Raw genomic sequence first — 15701 nt, 5'->3', positions numbered from 1 at the left:
GTGTGGCCATCTTTGTGGGTGGGTGTGGAAGACCATTGAGTGAGTCCAAAGGAGGAAGTGAGGGATAGGAGCTTAGAGACAGACGAGTGGGGAGTGTCAATGGGGATGTTGAAGTCACCCATTATGATAGTGGGGATGTCAGTGGAAAGGAAGTGAAGCAGCCAGGTAGTGAAATGGTCTAAGAAGGTGGTGGCTTGCCCTGGGGGTCGGTAAACGACGGCCAGTTGGAGGTTGGAGGGGGAATAGATGCGCACACAGTGCACCTCAAAAGAGGGGAGTGTAACGGAGGGTGGCAGTGGGATTTTGGTGAAAGCGCAGAGTTCTGATAGGAGGAAACCTACGCCTCCACCATGTTTGCCATTGGGGCGGGGGGTGTGGGAAAGGTGGAATCCGCCATATGAAAGGGCAGCTGGGGAGGCTGTGTCAGAGGGGGTGAGCCAGGTTTCGGTGATGGCGAGGAAGGAGAGTTTGTTTGTAATGAAAAGATCGTGGATGAAGGAAAGTTTGTTGCAGACAGAGCGAGCGTTCCAGAGAGCTCCTGTTAGTATAGCTGAGGAGGTGGGTATTAGTTGGATGGGTATGAGGTTAGAAGGGTTGCGACAGTTTGAGGAAGATCGTGGATAGGAGGTAGAAGTGACTGTGGGGATATGGCGAGGAGGACCAGGATTTGGAGAAATATCTCCAGCAGTGAGGAGGAGCAGAGAAAGTGTTAGCAGGTGGGAGGAAGAGAGAGCATGAGGTGGCTGTCTGTGTTTGGAGATCCAGGATTGAATGTTGAGGAATAATTTGGAGGAGGAGATGAGATGAATGGGGAGAATAGAGGGAGAGATGAAGAGTTTCTTACTTGGTGTAGGGATTTGAGGGGTTATTAGAAAGTGGAGGACTATAGAGGAAAAAGTGAGAGCTAACAGAAACATAGTTAGTAGAGAGTAAGTGGTCAAAGTGTTTGTTACCTGACTCCTGCCCTGACTAATGGCCTCTGAAAGGGAATGGAAAAAAGGCATAGAAGAGAGTGCCCCCTGCTGGTGGAAGGAAGGAAAAAGCAAAAGCCTACAGCACCTGGTATTCCCAGGCAGTCTCCCATCCATGTACTAACCAGGCCCAACCCTGCTTAGCTTCCAAGATCAGACAAGATCAGGCGTGTTCAGGGTGGTTTGGCCATAGGCACAGACAAGCCTCTCACTTGCTGCTCTTCTACTTTGAAGTCTGGCTGCGGGCTGCCCTTTCCAGTGCTCAGCAAGACCAGGTCCTTTTGTGCTTTCCCTTCTCTTCAATTTTTTTGCTGGCTTCCTTAAAAGGTCTTGTAGACACAACGCCCCACTCAGAGCCGCTGAGCTCACTGATCGGCTGCAGCGCTGTCGACGAAACGTCAGCTTCACGGCCAATGCCACAGGCCGGGAGCAGAGGCGAGACTCACCGGTAGACCCGGGTAGGGTGAGTAGAGCGCGGTTAGTTGCTTTCTAATAGGCTGCAGCCGGGGATTAACTTTTAATGAAAGGGAACAATCCCTTTGACTGTCTGCAGCGCGCCACACCTAGGAAGCGCACTCTCACACACAAGCCAGCATGCACACGTGCTCGCACGTGACAACACCCCCTATCTGCCTCTAAAACCTCTCCGTCACCATGCGTCAGACTCTCCTGCCTGTTTTATGATTTCAGGGCCCTAGCAGGAATCACCCCCACCTCCCCAATTCCTTCCGCACCTTCCTTGCCTTCCTTGCACTGAGGTTAGCTCTTTGTCAGCCGTCTGGCTTAGTTACACAAGCTTCTTTGCAGAGAAACATGTTACTTCTGCTGGCCCTCGCTAGGCGGCCGGCATCCAAAACCTTCCCTGGGCACCTGCTGAAAGCCTGGCCCCTTCACGGCCCCGGGTGCTTTTAACGCCATCATTTCCACACGGCGAGCTGCGGAGTCAATAAGCACTCCTAGCCGTGGCAAGGAGCTCGGTGTCAGGCCTGCGTGAAAGCGGCGGGGTAGCGTACTTAGCTGCCAACTGGCTCAGAGGCCTTGGGGCTTCCATCATCTAAGTTACTTAAGGTCGGTGTCCGGCAAGGCGCTGTTCCATGCTAGCCGAGCTGGGCAGTAGGGTAAAACGTCATCAAAATGGTCTACAGCACCCGGTGTTCCCAGGAGGTCTCCCATCCAAGTACTGTCTGAGCCCCGCCCTGCTTTGTTTCCAAGATCAGACAAGATCAGGCGTATCCAAGGTGGTATGGCCAGTAGACGCTGCTTGATCCATCGCCCGGCCAGCCTTTCTCAGGATCGCTTGGTGGCGAGCAATCTGACCGTGACGGGGCGGGCTCCGAAGGGTCCATGCAAAGGCTGTGCCGTCCCTACAGGTGTGGTTTGTTTATCAGTGATTCACCCGCCGCATCAGGTGTCTTCAAAAATGTCTCGGCGCAGGGTCTCCTGCAGGCTAAACCCTTCATCGCCGTAATGTGACAGAAAGAGCAAGCTGGACCCGTAACTTGGGGGCGGAGCGAGACGTCCAGGGGTGAATGAAGGAAGAGGGTGAGATGGTTGCCAGTGACTTTGAGCTGCTCTTCAGGGGGGAGGGTCGTGTTGCCTGCAAAGGTCTTCTGCTTGGGGTTACCGGTGGTTGCCTCCAGCCACGCGGGAGACGCTGGTCCTGGTGAAAAGGAGCCTAGAATTAAAAGTAAAGAAGCAACAATGCTGGAGGCCCACAGTGATCAGAAGGATGCTGGTATTTTGCAGAGATGAAATAGTGCAAGAGAGAAAGCAAATGAAAAAAAGAAAAGAGAATGAATGTGTGCACTTGTGAAAGGGAATGGAAAAAAGGCATAGAAGAGAGTACCCCCTGCTGGTGGAAGGAAAGAAAAAGCAAAAGCCTACAGCACCTGGTATTCCCAGGCAGTCTCCCATCCAAGTACTAACCAGGCCCAACCCTACTTAGCTTCCTAGATCAGATGAGTTCAGGCGTGTTCAGGGTGGTGTGGCCGTAGGCAGAGACAAGCCTCTCACTTGCTGCTTTTCTACTTTGAAGTCTGGCTGCCGGATGCCCTTTCCAGTGTTCAGCAAGACCAGGTCCTTTTGTGCTTTCCCTTCTCTTCAATTTTTTTGCTGGCTTCCTTAAAAGGTCTTGAAGACACAACGCCCCACTCAGAGCCGCTGAGCTCACTGATCGGCTGCAGCGCTGTCGACGGAACGTCAGCTTCACGGCCAATGCCACAGGCCAGAAGCAGAGGCGAGACTCACCGGTAGACCCAGGTAGGGTGAGTAGAGCACGGTTAGTTGCTTTCTAATCGCCTGCAGCCGGGGATTAACTTTTAATGAAAGGGAACAATCCCTTTGACTGTCTGCAGCGCGCCACACCTAGGAAGCGCACTCTCACACACAAGCCAGCATGCACACGTGCTCGCACGTGACAACACCCCCTATCTGCCCCTACAAACTCTCCGTCACCATGCGTCAGACTCTCCTGCCTGTTTTATGATTTCAGGGCCCTAGCAGGAATCACCCCCCCCCCTCCACAATTCCTTCCTTGCCTTCATAGAATCATAGAATCTTAGAATCATAGAATGGTAGACTTGGAAGGGACCTCCTGGGTCATCTGGTCCAACCCCCTGCTCAAAGCAGGATTCACTAGATCATCTCAGACAGATGTCTGTCCAGCCTCTGTTTGAAGACGTCCATTGAAGGGGAACTCACCACCTCTCGTGGCAGCCTGTTCCACTCATTAATCACACTAACTGTCAAAAAGTTTTTTCTAATATCTAATCTGTGTCTCCTCCCATTTAGTTTCATCCCATTGCTTCTAGTCTTTCCTTGTGCAAATAAGAATAAAGATCATCCTTCTACAATGTGACAGCCCTTGACATATTTGTAGACAGCTATTAAGTCTCCTCTCAGTCTTCTTTTTTGCAAGCTAAACATTCCCAAATCCTGCAACCGTTCCTCATAGGACATGGTTTGCAGACCAGTCACCATTCTGGTCGCTCTTCTCTGAACTTGCTCCAGTTTGTCTATGTCTTTTTTAAAATGTGGTGCCCAAAACTGTACACAGTATTCCAGATGAGGTCTGACCAAAGAGGAGTAAAGACCGATAATGACTTCACGTGATCTAGACTGTATGCTTCTGTTAATACATCCCAGAATTGTATTTCCCTTTTTTGCTGCTGCATCACACTGTTGACTCATGTTCAGTCTATGATCTATTAGTATACCTAAGTCTTTTTCACATGTACTGTTGCTTAGCTCTATTCCTCCCATTCTGTATATGCTTTTTTCATTTTTATTGCCCAGATGTAGTACTTTGCATTTTTCCCTGTTAAAAACCATTCTGTTGGTTGCTGCCCACTGCTCCAGTTTATTTAGGTCTTTTTGAATCCTCTCTCTCTCTTCTCTAGTATTAGCTATCCCTCCTAGCTTTGTGTCATCAGCAAATTTAATCAGTTTACCCTCAATTCCTTCATCTAAATCATTGATAAAGATGTTGAACAATACAGGTCCCAGGACGGAGCCCTGTGGTACCCCACTTGAGACATTCATCCAGCTGGATGTGAAGCCATTTACAACCACCCTTTGAGTCCGATCACTAAGCCAGTTATGAATCCACCTAACAGTTGCCTGGTCCATTGCATACTTGGTCATTTTTTCAATAAGGATGGTGTGAGATACTTTGTCAAATGCTTTGCTGAAGTCAAGATATACTATATCTACAGCATTTCCCTGATCCACCCAGTCAGTGATTCTGTCATAGAAGGAAATTAAGTTAGTCTGACATGACTTGTTAGTTACAAACCCATGCTGACTCTGGTTAATCACTTCATTCTTATCCATGTACTTACATACATGTTGTTTAATAATTTGTTCAAAGATCTTTCCTGGTATAGAAGTCAGACTCACCGGCCTAAAGTTCCCTGGGTCCACCTTCTTCCCCTTTTTGAAGATAGGAACAACATTTGCTCTTCTCCAGTCTTCTGGGACTTCTCCTGTTCTCCAAGAATTTTCAAAGATTATGGAGAGTGGTTCTAAAATTTCTTCTACGATCTCCTTCAGTACTCTGGGGTGTAATTCATCTGGACCTGGAGACTTGAACTCATTTATGTTAGCTAAATATTCCCTCACAATCTTTCTGTTTACAGATAACTTGGATTCCTCTATTCCTTTAAAAGGACAGTGAAGATCAGTTGATGTTACATTTTCTTTCTGAGAGAAAACAGATGCAAAATAGGAATTAAAAAGTTCGGCCTTCTCAACATCCTCTCTTACCATTTCTCCATTTTCATCCTGTAAAAATCCTATAGCATCTTTGACTTTTCTTTTACTTTTGACATACCCCCAAAATCCTTTTTTATTGCTTTTGACATCTCTTGCAAGCCTTAATTCATTGTCAGCTTTAGCTAACCTGATACGTGCCCTGCAGGATCTGCAGACTGCATTATAATCTTCTTTAGATATGCCTCCCTCTTTCCATTTAATAAACATTTCTTTCTTTCTTTTTAGCATGTGTTTAAGTTCTGTGTTCATTCATCCTGGTTTCCTTAAATGCTTCCCATTCTTCCTACTTTTCGGGATTGTTAACGATTGTGCTTTGAGAATCTCATTTTTAAAAATTTCCCATCCTTCCTGGACATTTTTGTCCTTAAGGACATCCAGCCATTGGATCCTTCCTATTCTCTTTCTGAGTCTCTTAAAATCTGCCTTTCTAAAATCTAACCTTGAAGTTTGAGTCTTCACATGTCTTCATCCTCTAGTTATCCAAAATTCTATAATAGCATGATCGCTGCCTCCTAGGGTCCCAGCCACCTTTACCTCCTCAACCATTTGCTCCCTGTTTATAAGGATTAGATCCAAAGTAGCAGATCCCCTTGTTTTCTCCCCTACCTTTTAGAAGATAAAGTTGTCAGCAAGAGAGGATAAGGATAACCTTCCTTGCACTGAGGTTAGCTCTTTGTCAGTCGTCTGGCTTGGTTACACAAGCTTTTTTGCAGAGAAACATGTTACTTCTGCTGGCCCTCGCTAGGCGCCCGGCATTCAAAACCTTCCCTGGGCACCTGGTGAAAGCCTGGCCCCTTCACGGCCCCGGGTGCTTTAATGCCATCATTTCCACACGGCAAGCTGCGGAGTCAATAAGCACTCCTAGCCGTGGCAAGGAGCTCGGTGTCAGGCCTGCGTGAAGGCGGCGGGGTAGCGTACTTAGCTGCCAACTGGCTCAGAGGCCTTGGGGCTTCCATCATCTAAGTTACTTAAGGTCAGTGTCCGGCAAGGCGCCGTTCCATGCTAGCCGAGCTGGGCAGTAGGGCAAAACGTCATCAAAATGGTCTACAGCACCCGGTGTTCCCAGGAGGTCTCCCATCCAAGTACTGTCTGAGCCCAGCCCTGCATTGCTTCCGAGATCAGACGAGATCGGGCGTATCCAAGCTGGTATGGCCAGTAGATGCTGCTCGATCCATCGCCCGGCCAGCCTTTCTCAGGATCGCTTGGTGGCGAGAAATCTGGCCGTGACGGGGCGGGCTCCGAAGGGTCCATGCAAAGGCTGTGCCGTCCCTACAGGTGTGGTTTGTTTAGCAGTGATTCACCCACCGCATCAGGTGTCTTCAAAAATGTCTCAGCGCAGGGTCTCCTGCAGGCTAAACCCTTCATCGCGGTAATGTGACAGAAAGAGCAAGCTGGACCCGTAACTTGGGGGCGGAGCGAGACGTCCAGGGGTGAATGAAGGAAGAGGGTGAGATGGTTGCCAGTGACTTTGAGCTGCTCTTCAGGGTGGAGGGTCGTGTTGCCTGTAAAGGTCTTCTGCTTGGGGTTACCGGTGGTTGCCTCCAGCCACGCGGGAGACGCTGGTCCTAGTATTAAAATTAAAGAAGCAACAATGCTGGAGGCCCACGGTGATCAGAAGGATGCTGGTATTTTGCAGAGATGAAATAGCGCAAGAGAGAAAGCAAATGAAAAAAAGAAAAGAGAATGAATGTGTGCACTTGTGAAAGGGAATGGAAAAAAGGCATAGAAGAGAGTGCCCCCTGCTGGTAGAAGGAAGGAAAAAGCAAAAGCCTACAGCACCTGGTATTCCCAGGCGGTCTCCTATCCAAGTACAAACCAGGCCCGACCATGCTTAGCTTCCGAGATCAGGCGTGTTCAGGGTGGTGTGCCGTAGGCAGAGACTAGCCTCTCACTTGCTGCTTTTCTACATTGACGTCTGGCTGCCGGCTGACCTTTCCAGTGCTCATCAAGACCAGGTCCTTTTGTGCTTTCCCTTCTCTTCAATTTTCTTGCTGGCTTCCTTAAAAGGTCTTGTAGACACAACGCCCCACTCAGAGCCGTTGAGCTCACTGATCGGCTGCAGCGCTGTCGACGAAACGTCAGCTTCACGGCCAATGCCACAGGCCGGGTGCAGACGCGAGACTCACCGGTAGACCCGGGTAGGGTGAGTAGAGCGCGGTTAGTTGCTTTCTAATAGGCTGCAGCCGGGGATTAACTTTTAATGAAAGGGAACAATCCCTTTGACTGTCTGCAGCGCGCCACACCTAGGAAGCGCACTCTCACACACAAGCCAGCATGCACACGTGCTCGCACGTGACAACACCCCCTATCTGCCTCTACAACCTCTCCATCACTATGAGAAAGACTCTCCTGCCTGTTTTATGATTTCAGGGCCCTAGCAGGAATCACCCCCCCCTCCCCAATTACTTCCGCACCTTCCTTGCCTTCCTTGCACTGAGGTTAGCTCTTTGTCAGCCGTCTGGCTTGGTTACACAAGCTTCTTTGCAGAGAAACATGTTACTTCTGCTGGCCCTCGCTAGGCGGCCGGCATCCAAAACCTTCCCTGGGCACCTGCTGAAAGCCTGGCCCCTTCACGGCCCCGGGTGCTTTTAATGCTTTCATTTCCACACGGCGAGCTGCGGAGTCAATAAGCACTCCTAGCCGTGACAAGGAGCTCGGTGTCAGGCCTGCGTGAAGACGGCGGGCTAGCGTACTTAGCTGCCAACTGGCTCAGAGGCCTTGGGGCTTCCATCATCTAAGTTACTTAAGGTCGGTGTCCGGCAAGGCGCCCTTACATGCTAGCCGAGCTGGGCAGTAGGGCAAAACGTCATCAAAATGGTCTACAGCACCCGGCGTTCCCAGGAGGTATCCCATCCAAGTACTGTCCGAGCCCTGCCCTGCTTTGCTTCCGAGATCAGACGAGATCAGGCGTATCCAAGGTGGTATGGCCAGTAGACGCTGCTCGATTCATCGCCCAGCCAGCCTTTCTCAGGATCGCTTGGTGGCGAGCAATCTGGCAATGACGGGGCGGGCTCCGAAGGGTCCATGCAAAGGCTGTGCCGTCCCTACAGGTGTGGTTTGTTTAGCAGTGATTCAGCCGCCACATCAGGTGTCTTCAAAAATGTCTCGGCGCAGGGTCTCCTGCAGGCCAAACCCTTCATCGCGGTAATGTGACAGAAAGAGCAAGCTGGACCCGTAACTTGGGGGCGGAGCGAGACATCCAGGGGTGAATGAAGGAAGAGGGTGAGATGGTTGCCAGTGACTTTGAGCTGATATTCAGGGTTGACTGTCGTGTTGCCTGCAAAGGTCTTCTGCTTGGGGTTACCGGTGGTTGCCTCCAGCCACGCGGAAGACGCTGTTCCTGGTGAAAAGGAGCCTAGTATTAAAAGTAAAGAAGCAACAATGCTGGAGGCCCACGGTGATCAGAAGGATGCTGGTATTTTGCAGAGATGAAATAGCGCAAGAGTGAAAGCAAATGAAAAAAAGAAAAGAGAATGAATGTGTGCACTTGTGAAAGGGAATGGAAAAAAGGCATAGAAGACAGTGCCCCCTGCTGGTGGAAGGAAGGAAAAAGCAAAAGCCTACAGCACCTGGCATTCCCAGGCGGTCTCTGTTAAATGGTTAATTATGGAAATTCATTTGGAATGTTAATCGATAATCATTTTTCTGAGTTCTATGCCTCAGCCATCGTGTCTAGTTGACATGCGCTATTTGTGTGTGTATTTTTGGTTCACTACCATATGTAGAACAGGTGTCCATACGACTGGCTATAAAAGCCCATGGTACAGAAAAGGGGGGCTCTCTTGCTTTGCCCACCCCACAAGACACAGAATCTTCATGCTGAGATGCAGATGACATGTAGGCCTGGACACATGCTGGACAAAGACATGATTTACCAGCCAGGATCCAAGGAAAGATGGGTGAATCTCAACAATTAAGCTAATTATGGACAAATGGACAATTACTTTATAACTAATTATTGTATGTACCTGCTGCAATCTGATTCTTTTTAATGGACAATCCAAGAATAAATAGATACATTTTTTTATAAGAATATCGTGATATTGATACTTTGAGAAGTCCTCAGTAGAAAAAAATAATACAGGAAGAGTATTATTTTACAATGGTGAGCCAGCCAGTCCTGTTTTTTTGTTTTTTAAATTAAGTAAGTGAATTTCTTCCGTGAACAAGGGGGGAGTCCTGACGAGCTGAACAGCTGTTGTTCACGTGTCAGTAAATTCACTAGTTTGTCAAGAGAAGCAGAAAGGACCTACAGACTGAGGAAAGACAGGAAGCAGAGGTACTAACAAGGAACAGAATCACACAGGAAAAGAATCAGACGAACTGAAGACAGGACGTGCTGATAAAGAGAAGCCAAGGAATCTTAAGGTAAGCAAAATATGGATATAATTTCTTCTTTTGCTAAACAAAGTAATATTAATTTCAAACGTAATGCAGGAGATGACATAGAAGTTTTGTGGCTCAGTTTATACAAAGAATGTGAATTGCAGAATTTACAGTTAACTTCTAAATTGGTAAATAGAGACAAACAGAAATTGAGAAATATTCTACATTTGGTAGATTTTTTTCATAGTCTTGTGTTAGAGATTTCTAAGCAGGAAAATAGTGTAGAAGTGTCAGACGGTGATACTGATTCTGACTGTAATGTGGAAAATGAACAAGAAGTAAGACACGTGTTTGTAACTGAAGGTGACCTTGGGTCTGACCAAGAGACGGACATACAGAAACCTGACATGGGAGGAGACATGACTGACATACGAGAAACCGACATACTAGGTGATGTGGGAGGAGACGTGAGTGACGTAGGAGGAACGGACGTACAAGAGCCACTAAAAATATCAGAGAATTCTGGAATTACCCAGGCTCAACTCCAAATTAAAATGAGGAAAAATTTGCTGAAATTATACAAAATCATGCCAAAATATGATGTCAAAATCCATGCCTGTAGAAATTCAGAGACATTTGAGAGCTTCTCTGATAAGTTTGATTTATCCAATGAGGAGAGGAATCAATTATTTAAAATATGGATTCCTGTGACATTGTCCAGACGTTTACATTTAATGCCCTGTGAAAATGACTCTCCTAATGGATGGGAAAATGATTCGGACAGATCAAGATATTTGATTTATTGTGTCACAATGGATTTTCCCAACATAGAAGATCTGCAGAAACTAAGGATTGGTAGGAAGGAATGTACATATACATTCATGTCCATATTTGAACGGTTGTACAAAGCTCTCATCAAAAATGGAAAAGTACAACATATGATAACAACTTTTGTACAAAAATTCAAATTCCTAAATTCAGTTTCCCAAGTTATGGCATCACAAAAAAATTCATTATTTGAATGTGCGCAGATGCTGGATTTTGTTAGAAAACATGAGAATCGTGAAAAGAAAATAAATCAAGCTAAATTTATAAAACCAGGAAAGGTAAAATCTTACCAAAAGCCAATATCAAACTCTCCTAGACTGAGTCATCCCCATAGTGAACTCTATCAAATACGCAGAAGATTTCATATATGTTATAAGCCATATCAGCCAGTGCAAAGATCCATCTCTCCACAGAATGAGTTAATTCTCAGTCAGAACTGTGATTCTCTAAAAAGGAAAATGGCTGAAACTGATGGACAGAGACAGGTGAGATGACCAACTCACAGTGACGTCATGGAATGTGGACAGAAGAACAGGCAGTTCTCTGAGGTTTTGAAGGATATAAAACTGTCTTTCCTAAATAGGGCGTTCCTGGAGATATTTGAGAGAGACAGAAGATTTGGTTTAGGGAGTGGCTAAGGAAAAACTGTAATTATAATGTTGTATCAAAATGTAATACAATGTCTCAATATTTATTTATAATTTTATACAGTAAAATTGTAGTTACATAGTTTCTAATAGTTCATATATATATATATATATATATATATATATATATACACTTGTCTAAGTAGAGATTGCGTATAATTGTATTTATATATACGTTTATAAAATATATATATATATTAATTAATAAATTAGAACTTCATATATATAAATTTAAGTAGCAATATTTTGAATTACATTAGAACCAACCAATATATGTATAAGATATTTAAATAATTCTGTTTCTGTATGAATTTGATATTTAATTTTATTTTCTTATATTTCCTTAGAGTTTTCATTCCAAAGCAGGATTTGATCAAAGAACTCTAAAATGGATTTATTTCTTTATTCACACAGGAAGTGAAAAAATTGCATGATTTTATGTGTATAACATTTTAAAATAATAACAATATATCTAGTTGAACTATAATATATATGTAATACTTATTAATTCTTTTGTGTTGCTAATATTTTCTGTGCATGAAGTGTTCGTGCAAATTAAAGTAGCTTTACAGCATGACGTTTGACAGCTGCGGCCTTTGAACTTTGAGCTAATAGTATAGGATCCCATTCATTCTATTTTCAACTGATGTAACTTAAGACCGGGCAGCCAGTGAAAAAAGAATCTAAGACAAGAGTTTTTTCAAGTGTCTGAAATTCCAGTGACTTACTCTCATATTATATAATATGTACTTGGGGAATATTCAAAGAAATATAAAGATATTCAATTGATATGGCAATGCGCATTAATAAATTGGGATACAACAATTTTGGGTTAAATATATATATATATATCTAAAACTTCATATGTGGAATGTTTGAGTTGAACAGATCTGTGAATGTCAGAGTGAAGGTGACAGATGAGTAAATCAGCAGCTGCTAAGTGTGATTGATGTGACAGAGGCCTCGTATGTTTGTATGTTTAAAAAAAAAAAAATGTTTCTTTATGTGAAGGTACAAAAATATATTTAATTCTGAGGAAATTATAATACATAATTAGGTATTATCTACATATATATATTTCTATATTTCTTTAATAATTATTATTTCTTGATTTAACTAATAGTGGATAAGGGCAACCACACATCAAAATGGTTTACAAAGCAAATTTATATTTAGAATAATTTTCCACATGATAATATTCTTGAATAACTATAATATTATTTTTAATGGTTACCTAAATAGGTACACACCTCTCTTTAGTCACATCTATGCTACTCATCAATATGAAATTTATGCACAATATTTCTAGAAGAATAATTATTTTTAATTGGGTTCTGATATATACATAAATTTTATAAAATAATATTTTTGGTATTAAGGGAGAAAATGTGTTTTTGATCCTGATTACATAATCACTTTTGATCAATACTTATTTTACACACATTTAATAAAGAAGAAATAATAAGGTACTATGGTATAATTAAGAAGGGTATTACATGCAAAGTTGCATAATTTAATATTTTTTGGTGGTACAAGGTTATGACAAATATGAAATCATCCAGATAATGGAGATATAAGGGTATTTTTTATGGAGAATATAATTACTCTGCATTTGTCATTAAAATTTAAAGGCCTTATTTTTATTTTTATTCTTATTTTTACTCTTAATTTTATTTTTCATTTTTAAAATTTTATTCTTACTTTATGCTTCTTATTTTTCTATTTTTTCATTTTTTAATTCTCATTTGATTTTATTTCAGTTCAATATCTAAATTGAGAAAACACATTAATATTTAAAAAAGTAATGTCTAATACAAGAGTATTTCTTCATTAAATATATATTGCTAAGGAAAAAAATGTTTACATTTTCTGAGTAAACACAACAATTCATTCATTCATTTATTCATTCATTCATTCATTCATACATTCATATATTTATTCATTTTGGTTCAGGAGTATACATTCTTTGATATTATTGGTTTAATAAAGATATAAAAACTTGTTTTTTCAAAATACACTGACACCTATGGGTTGGAAAAGGTAATTACACCTATGACATAAAAATGTTCTATCATATGGAGAACTTGATTGATAATGAATTATTATCTATTATTGTTTATTATTCCAAACATAATTTGTTTTAATATTTTGATAATAATTAGATGGATATTACTGATTGCTATGGTACGCTGTGATATTATAGGTTAGGAAAAACTGCCAGATTTGGTATCAGATTAGGGAATGAAGACTTCAATCAAGACATCGCAATTATGAATTCTATCTTAATAAAGACTTTTAATTTTTATAAATCAAAGAGATTCTCAAAATTTACAAGAAGAAGCAACTGATATCCGGACGTCTCAGAAGGTAACAGGTGTGAATGCTGAGTGTTATAATAGACTGTGTCCATTACACACAATACAATTCACACCACTGATCACCAGGACGGCAGAGGACGATGATCCTATATGTACTGTGTTGTGTTCAAGTTTCATCACGTTCCAGTGGTTTCTTATCACCTGCAACGCTTCAATGAAAGCTGGTGAACAGGTAATACCTGGCATATGTGTCCTGTATATAAAGGACTGAGTACTGGTTATGGTGCTATACAACGCAGGAAAGTGTCAAGTTAACCCTTGCTTTACTGACCAAAGACGTCACATCTGTTCCAAAAGTGACACGAGACCGGTGCGGACACACGGAAGATTCCAAAGACGATCCAACGTAAGTCCAGGTGACACTGCACAGATATTAAAGCTACATTTCATCCATGGACTTTGTTTTCTTATCAACTGACACACATGATCTTTCTAATAAAGAGTACAGTTTATGGACTGAACAAAAATGAACACAATTATGGACTGTACAATATCTACATGCTGTAATTTATTTCAAAGGAGTTTTCATCTAAAGACTGTGTTATAAAAGAACCAAGAAGAAGACGAGACGACGACCCGATGACATCAGATGATGACGATTGAACCCGCGATTGCTTCAATTTACATATAGGGAAGTATTATTATACATATTAAATGAATATTAGTCGCGGCTTACCATAACATGAATTCACATCATTATATAACAATAATCCGATATTGATACTATTATTACTATTATTATTATTATGGAAATTTAATGATATTGCCAAGGAAGAAGAAAAGAAAAAATGATTGATGAATGTATCTTCTTTTGAGAATTTTCAGTTAAAGTCCTTTTATTCTCAAAAAGGGGGAAATGTTAAATGGTTAATTATGGAAATTCATTTGGAATGTTAATCGATAATCATTTTTCTGAGTTCTATGCCTCAGCCATCGTGTCTAGTTGACAGGCGCTAGTTGTGTGTGTATTTTTGGTTCACTACCATATGTAGAACAGGTGTGCCATACGACTGGCTATAAAAGCCCATGGTACAGAAAGGGTTGGCTCTCTTGCTCTGCCCACCCCACAAGACACAGAATCTTCATGCTGAGAAGCAGATGACATGTAGGCCTGGACACATGCTGGACAAAGACATGATTTACCAGCCAGGATCCAAGGAAAGATGGGTGAATCTCAACAATTAAGCAAATTATGGACAAATGGACAATTACTTTATAACTAATTATTGTATGTACCTGCTGCAATCTGATTCTTTTTAATGGACAATCCAAGAATAAATAGATACATTTTTTTATAAGAATATCGTGATATTGATATTTTGAGAAGTCCTCAGTAGAAAAAAATAATACAGGAAGAGTATTATTTTACAGTCTCCCATCCAAGTACTAACCAGGACTGACACTGCTTAGCTTCCACGATCAGATGAGATCGGGCGTGTTCAGGTTGTTGTGGCCATAGGCAGAGACAAGCCTCTCACTTGCTGCTTTTCTACTTTGACGTCTGGCTGCCGGCTGCCCTTTCCAGTGCTCAGCAAGACCAGGTCCTTTTGTGCTTTCCCTTCTCTTCAATTTTTTTGCTGGCTTCCTTAAAAGGTCTTGTAGACACAACGCCCCACTCAGAGCCGCTGAGCTCACTGATCAGCTGCAGCGCTATCGACGGAACGTCAGATTCACGGCCAATGCCACAGGCCGGGAGCAGAGGCGAGACTCACCGGTAGACCCGGGTAGGGTGAGTAGAGCAAGGTTAGTTGCTTTCTAATAGCCTGCAGCCGGGGATTAACTTTTAATGAAAGGGAACAATCCCTTTGACTGTCTGCAGCGCGCCACACCTAGGAAGCGCACTCTCACACACAAGCCAGCATGCACACGTGCTCGCACGTGAAAACACCCCCTATCTGCCCCTACAACCTCTCCGTCACCATGCGTCAGACTCTCCTGCCTGTTTTATGATTTCAGGGCCCTAGCAGGAATCACCCCCCCCCTCCCCAATTCCTTCCGCACCTTCCTTGCCTTCCTTGCACTGAGGTTAGCTCTTTGTCAGCCGTCTGGCTTGGTTACACAAGCTACTTTGCAGAGAAACATGTTACTTCTGCTGGCCCTCGCTAGGCAGCCGGCATCCAAAACCTTCCCTGGGCACCTGCTGAAAGCCTGGCCCCTTCACGGACCCGAGTGCTTTTAACACCATCATTTCCACACGGCGAGCTGCGGAGTCAATAATCACTCCTAGCCGTGGCAAGGAGCTCGGTATCAGGCCTGCGTGAAGGCGGCGGGGTAGCGTA

At 43.3% G+C, this 15701-nt stretch overlaps 1 non-coding gene and 5 pseudogenes across 1 annotated transcript; all 6 read right to left on the bottom strand.

Annotated features, from left to right (window-relative positions):
• Window positions 1-1047: 1047 nt before the first annotated feature.
• Window positions 1048-1166, bottom strand: LOC141267372 (5S ribosomal RNA; annotated as a pseudogene).
• A 941-nt stretch (window positions 1167-2107) lies between these two features.
• On the bottom strand, window positions 2108-2227 carry LOC141269937 (5S ribosomal RNA; annotated as a pseudogene).
• Window positions 2228-2848: 621 nt separating this feature from the next.
• On the bottom strand, window positions 2849-2967 carry LOC141267059 (5S ribosomal RNA). The gene has a single exon (XR_012321077.1). It is a non-coding gene; the product is annotated as a 5S ribosomal RNA (ribosomal RNA).
• Window positions 2968-6284: 3317 nt separating this feature from the next.
• On the bottom strand, window positions 6285-6404 carry LOC141269510 (5S ribosomal RNA; annotated as a pseudogene).
• Window positions 6405-7010: 606 nt separating this feature from the next.
• On the bottom strand, window positions 7011-7118 carry LOC141270206 (5S ribosomal RNA; annotated as a pseudogene).
• Window positions 7119-8059: 941 nt separating this feature from the next.
• Window positions 8060-8179, bottom strand: LOC141267730 (5S ribosomal RNA; annotated as a pseudogene).
• Window positions 8180-15701: the final 7522 nt, after the last annotated feature.

Source organism: Phyllobates terribilis, unplaced genomic scaffold (assembly GCF_046119375.1).
Source record: "Phyllobates terribilis strain yellow unplaced genomic scaffold, ASM4611937v1 Scaffold_4__5_contigs__length_816908805, whole genome shotgun sequence".
Taxonomy (NCBI): Eukaryota; Metazoa; Chordata; class Amphibia; order Anura; family Dendrobatidae; genus Phyllobates; species Phyllobates terribilis.
This window is presented reverse-complemented; position numbering and strand designations above follow the sequence as displayed.